Source organism: Pygoscelis adeliae, unplaced genomic scaffold (assembly GCF_000699105.1).
Source record: "Pygoscelis adeliae isolate BGI_AS28 unplaced genomic scaffold, ASM69910v1 Scaffold187, whole genome shotgun sequence".
Lineage (NCBI taxonomy): Eukaryota > Metazoa > Chordata > Aves > Sphenisciformes > Spheniscidae > Pygoscelis > Pygoscelis adeliae.
In genome coordinates, this window is record NW_008825103.1 from 119,267 (window position 1) to 125,718 (window position 6,452).

Below are 6,452 nucleotides of genomic sequence, written 5' to 3' on the forward strand. Positions count from 1 at the left end.
CCTCCTTAACAAATGCAGCCATGCCAATAAAACACCAGTGTAAGAGTTACACCAGCAGGAAACCTGCCATTCAGGAGATCTGGTTTAAGGTATTCTGGCACGATAAGCTTCTTAGTTAGCATTAACTAGCATCTCCACCGATGCAAAAGGAAAGACCATATAATCCTATTCACTTCGCATTGCAAAACAGTAAGACTGCTATCTTCTCAAAGGAGATGTGATCATTCCTCGGGAATTGTTCTTGAGAATTACATCAGGAGAGCACGCAAATAAGCTGTGCCTTGTATTAATTCTTGCAAGCTGAAACACATCAGCTAGAATGATAGTGTTTGGATGAGGGTTCTCAGATGATGACGAACAAGTGACTCCAAATTAACAGGCAAAAAAAGCCTCATCTGCTACTTTTCCTAGAGAGAGGGAGTGTGTGTCTGTGTACACATATATACATGCACACAAACACTTCCACCGCATGTGTCGGGGCAGGCGGTCCAAGGAAAACAAGAACCAATTTCCAAGCTCTTCTTGCTTCTACTTAGCAATTAAACTTGCACTTAATGGCACAGATGATAATCGGAGATTTTCAGAATACTTTTATTGTGCAATCAGAAGCGTCAAATTGAAGCAGAAATCTTTAGGCAGCAGGAGATCAGGTTATCTGAAAGATACCATCCTTCTTTATCAGACCTCTTATCCCACCAACTGAGCATAGCTAAACAAGACGACTCAGACATTTTATAGCCCTTCGTAACAAATCTAACTGATCAGAAGCTGAAAAGTCATGTAAAAAGAGATAAAACTCATTCAACATCAGCTAGGTACGTGGAGTACACTGAACTATCTGCCGCCTTGGATGAAATGGAAAGACTAGAAGTGAAACTTCCACCAGGACATTGATTAACGTTCTTCTCTTTCCATACAAATTATCTTCAGTGCTCATACATGGTTAACCCAGGAAGGCCAAAAGCTGACATGGGTTTACAATGCTTTAGATAAGATTAGTATCCAGACAAATAGCCTACTGCAGGGGATAGTCCAGGTGCAAGTTCCCAAGACGAAAACCCTCCTAGCCAGGGAAAGGCCACTGCATCTTCCACACGCTTGCCTTTTCTCCGACACACAGATCTTCTTCCAGATTTGGTACCATTGGGACAGGACAGAAAGCTATGGCAGTGTCTGGTTTGACACAACATGGTAGTTTTTATACTTTGCATTTTCATGACTACTAATACTACATTTTCTATTTTACCAAGGGAGCTCCTATTTTGTTTAAACAAGTTACAATGCGTTTCAAAGTTCACTGAAAGAAAAAAAGATAAACATCAGAGATGGAGATGTACAATGCAAGACTGTAATTAAACGTACTTTTCTTTTTCTTCCTGTAGTTTCTGCCTGCAAGTCATTACTCTGGAACCTCTACCACAAATAAAACATTCACTGAGGTATACAACAAAGGTTTTCCTACAGAGAAGTCTGCCCATATACCAAGACAGGCTGCACAAAAAGCTGTTTCACAAGGTACCAAAGTGCATGCAAGTCTGTCCAAAAGATAATTTGAAAACTCATCTCTTACTAGATTCAGGAGTTAACTTGGGCAGGACAGAAGATACAGATATACATGAAGAGCTTATTAACAAGGAAAGGAAAAATGGACCACGAACCTCATTAAAGCAGTAGGCAATTGTAATATATACGTCTTCTCCCTTGCATGCATTCTTTTCTTTAAAAGCAGGATCATGTGATAGAGTTTTTGGCTGAACCACACTAAAAATGTTCCCTACTTTTTCATATTAGTCTGAGAATACCCAGTAACAACTACAAAAGACAAAAAAAAAAAAAAAAATCAGATTTGCTGTGATGGCATTCATGTCTACAGTGCTCTGTTTGAGGGCCTTTAACATTTGAATCCAGAGCTTGGCAAAGCAAAGACTGGGGAAAACAAAAACAATCTGACCTCCAGACTGCAACATGCTTGGGGCAATAGGTTGTTGGGACTTCTCTGTTTGTTTGGGGTGGTTTTTTTAAACATCCATTAGAAGAGTCAATAATTTGTCAGGTGCTGTCAGACTGGCAGCACCAGAACTGGGAAGCAATGCTTCAGGATATAATGCGTTCAGGATATATTGATATAAAGCTCATTGCCCCGCATTTGCAATAAGCAGACCTAGAGGTTAGCCCTTTGGAAGAAGCTTAGTCTGGACCCCAGGTTCCCCCATGATTGTCACGATGACTTTCAACTCTGAAAATTACCGCTTTTGCAAAGTCTAAGAATGATGCAGGCTTTTTTCCCCAGAAGCTTTAAGAGGGAAGCAGCTCTATGTATTTCCTTGTTTGCCAAACTCAAACCAAAAACTTCCTAAAACCATGAGGGTCTTTCCAAATTCCAAATGGATCTCAAACTTCTATCAGCTGAGCCAGGCCCACCATACAAAGATGTTAGCCAAAATACTTTAGACTTTCCATATTGATTTGTGCAGCTGCTTTGAGAGGACACGAGCCAGCTGACCCAGCATAAAGCTAGCTGAGCAGATAAACATGAGCAATGGGCACAAAGTTTGAACACAACTTAAGCGGCCTGATTTAGTGCTTTGCATGATGGGCACGCAGCATTTTAGAACTGGTACCAGGTCTCCTAAAACCACAGCCGCAACCAGAAGCTGCTGGACAATCACAAATGTTTTACCACTCTATAAAGTGGCAGAACTGTCTTTGCAAAGACAAATGGAAATTGGTTACCTTTTAGTTGCGGTTTGCTGTATTCCTTTCCCTCAAACACTAAGTTCTGCTGGAGGAGGTCTAGGGCACAAGTAAACCAGCTGGTGAAAAAGTTGAAAGGAGAATCCTAGCTAGTCTGAAAGGTCAGTGTATCCCCTCCTATCTCTTAGCATGGTAGAAGTGTCAAACAGAATTAACTAGTTAATCAGCACCTGTGGCCCTCTCTTCTCCACCTCCGCCATGGAAAATCAGGAACTGACCTACATTCGGTGGCCCTACCCTGCTGTGCAAGGGAAATACTTGTAAAGGAAGCACAACAGGCGTGGTTATAGAACAAGCTGGCGATGAAACAGCACGTTCTTTAGCGCGTACTGATGTAAAAGCTCCCAGGAGCACTAACGTAGGTATGCCACTTGGTAAACACATATCGCACTGCCCCGAGGAAGGAGCAATGTCAGATCCAGCCCAGGACCTTCCTGGCTTTTACAGATGGCTGAAGAGCCAAGAGAGCTCAGTTTGTTGCATACACTAAGGAGATTAGAATCAAATTAAGATGACAGCTTAATTATAATCTTCAATTTATTATTTGTAATTAGCTGTCAGACTCATGTGAATAACAACAACTTTCTCCTGCAAGCAGAGATGACGCTCAGCCAGAAGTTGTCCAACCTTACATCAACCGACGTTAGCTTCACCTAAATTCTAAATAAATTCAAAACACTTGAGATGAATAACCTGAACTGCAGCCGTACATCTGGAGTTCCACCACCTCCAATGGCAGCTGCAAGCGTTTGGCATCTCTGAAACTCAAGCACCAACGCGTTTAAATACAAATCAAGGCATCCTCTACGTCTGAGATTATGTTTTTGGCAACAGACACATGACAGAGCTGTGGAAAGGGACCTGGACTCCCTGCATGTCAGGATATTTTATTGTTAAAATGTACCAAGTCTGAGCAGAAGATAAAACCAGTTTTAAAATCCACTTCACTCGCTCATATCCAATATTGTGAGCACTGCAGAGCTGTTTCTGGAAAGGGCACGCTGTAGACTGCGACTAAAGATAAATTCTCAGTTCCTGTAGCGTCAGACAGCTACGAAGAATTTAAGCCAGTAACAAATGCACCACATTTACTTTGTTTAGTTTAAGAAAGTGCATTTAGGTCAAGCAGCTAATACTACTCTACAGGAGTAGGGACATATTAAAGAGAAACTGCATGCTGCGGGACAGAGCTGCTTACAGTTTGGTTGCCAGCCAACATTCACCAATAGACACCAAGAAGGGGGACAGGCAGACGCACGGCTCGGATGGGCACGAGAGTATCCAGGGAGATGCAGATGGCTGCAGAAGGTGGCAGGATGGATGCCAAGAGATCAGGGAAGTTTTGAAAGAAACTCCCTTCACCAAAACACTGTACCAAACTGATTAGGGAAACAGGAATGCTTCTGCGCTTTCAAGACCGGCAATGCAGACAATTAAGGAATTTTGTGGAGGCTCCAATTAGACAAGTTTACTTACAGGGTACAGCCATCCCTGGCCAGACACACAATTCAACACAAAAGCAAGGCAATTCCCAGTTAATTATGGAACAGCAGCTTTCTGCAGATTGCTATTGGCTCTAGTTAAGCCCGTTGCACAAGATTTCTGTACTGATTTTGTGCCATTAAGGTATTAAAAAACAAAGACTCCTCTTCCTGTTGTTAGAAACACCTTGTCTTCCGTGCATCAGATGGGAGCCACAGGCACTGTGGTTTATATTTATACGTGTCCTCACTTTCACAAGTCCTGAGTTGTGCTATTTTTAATACTAAAAGAACCTTAGAACAAGATTCCCCCTTTCACTCTCCAGCCTGCCTGCCATAGCTGTTCACATCTGCAATTTAACAGCATAAATACAGTAAGCCTGAGAAACTTGTTTCTGAGAAATTGTTAAAAACTAAGCAATACATTGTCAAGGGGTTTTGAAATATTAATGACCAAATTACAAGCGATCAAAAGACTAGCAACTTTACTACTCAAAGTTGTCCAAAAAGTTGCTTGATGTTTTCCTACAAAGCAAAAAGGTCCTCCCCATTTCAAAGAGTTCATCAACAAGTGTCTCATCAGCGAGGCTAATAAAGCCCAACAAGTACTTAACATGATGCAATCAAAGTACTATCTGCAGACCCACAATCACAAGTTCAACTGCTTCACAGTGCTGGCCACGAGTGTTACATCTCCAGATTGGTACCTGGATACGGCGCTCGCGCGGTCCTCTACCCCACATACTGTTCCAGATATATAGGTGTGCCCAAAAGGCATTTTTTTCCACCTTCCAGGGGATTTTGGCCATCTTACAGATGTGAAAAAAGCTGCACAGCACCTGCGCTTCATCTTCTGTTGCTACATGTAAAAACCATCTTCCTGCTTTAGTCTTAAGTAGAGCTTTTCCTCAGGCTATTTTGAAACTGAGCCTCTTTGGTCTGAACAATACTTGTGATTTGTCTTTACCAGGCGCCTCTTGCACCCAGAATTCCTTCCCATGAAATGAAATTGCACTGAAATGCTACCATGTCCTTAAACGCTACAGAGAAGATTTTCCCCCTCCACTCAAGAGCAAACTGCATCCACACTTAAAAAAGAAAAGTATACTTCAAATTCCTAACGCAACATGTCACAAAAAGACATCATTTCCCTTTACCTGCAGTAGAAGCAAAGTACTGCTATTTTAAATATGCTCGAACTTCCTAACATTTAGATTTTAAAAAACAAGAGTTGATGGGCATTTTAAGAAGTTTCGGTCCCGAGTTAGTTTCTCACTTCACTTCAAAGTACATCTTCAAAGAGCAAACGTATTCTTTCTTTGTAGGCACTAATGAATTTTTAAGTAGTTGGTATTTTGACTGCAATCCAGAATAATATGCCTTAACAACTGACCAACGTTATTAGGGCACGTCTACACAAAGACACACAGGAAAGTTATGCCGAGCTCAAACCTTCCGTTGATTTAAAGCACATTAGCTAAATCTCATTAACTTCCTGTGTGAATGAGCTTGTTGAGAAGAGGACTTAAATCCAACTGAATGAGATGTTTAACAAAGGATCTCACAGCTTTCAAAAACTACATGTTTGCTTACTCAAATTACTGAAGAGCTTATTTAGGCTGTGATTCTAAACAAAAATATCTGAAATATGAGTATTTCCAGTAAGTATAGGTCAACCTGAAGGTGCATTTGGTCAAAAACATTATTGGTCAAGCCGTTCCTCGCTCATCTTTCACCCCATTACTCTCTCATTTTATTGTTCCAATAGACAACAGTTTTGCCAAATTTCTGTGCAGTGCGTGCGCCGCCCTCCACAGGAGATCCCATCAATGCGTATGCAATGGTCTGCGTAAACAGAGTCCTAACAAAGACCAAGAAAGAAGTATACAGAAGAAGCCATGAGATTACATTTCAAAGAAACCAAGAAAGAAGTATACAGAAGAAGCCACGAGATTACATTTCAAAGAAGTGTAAGCAAAATCTAGGAGATAACAATTTTACAGCTTGATACCAAGCGACTGATATCAAATGACACCTGCAGTGTTCTCTAGATAGCAATGACGCTCACAGTAAATAAAAATGAAATAGTGTGTCACTGTTCTTTGTAAAACACCTCACTTCTTTATAGACTTACTTGCAGCGCAGTACACCTCCCTCACTGTTTATGGTACACATTACCTTGATTTTTAATAATACACAGTCCTTACAGTCTCCCTG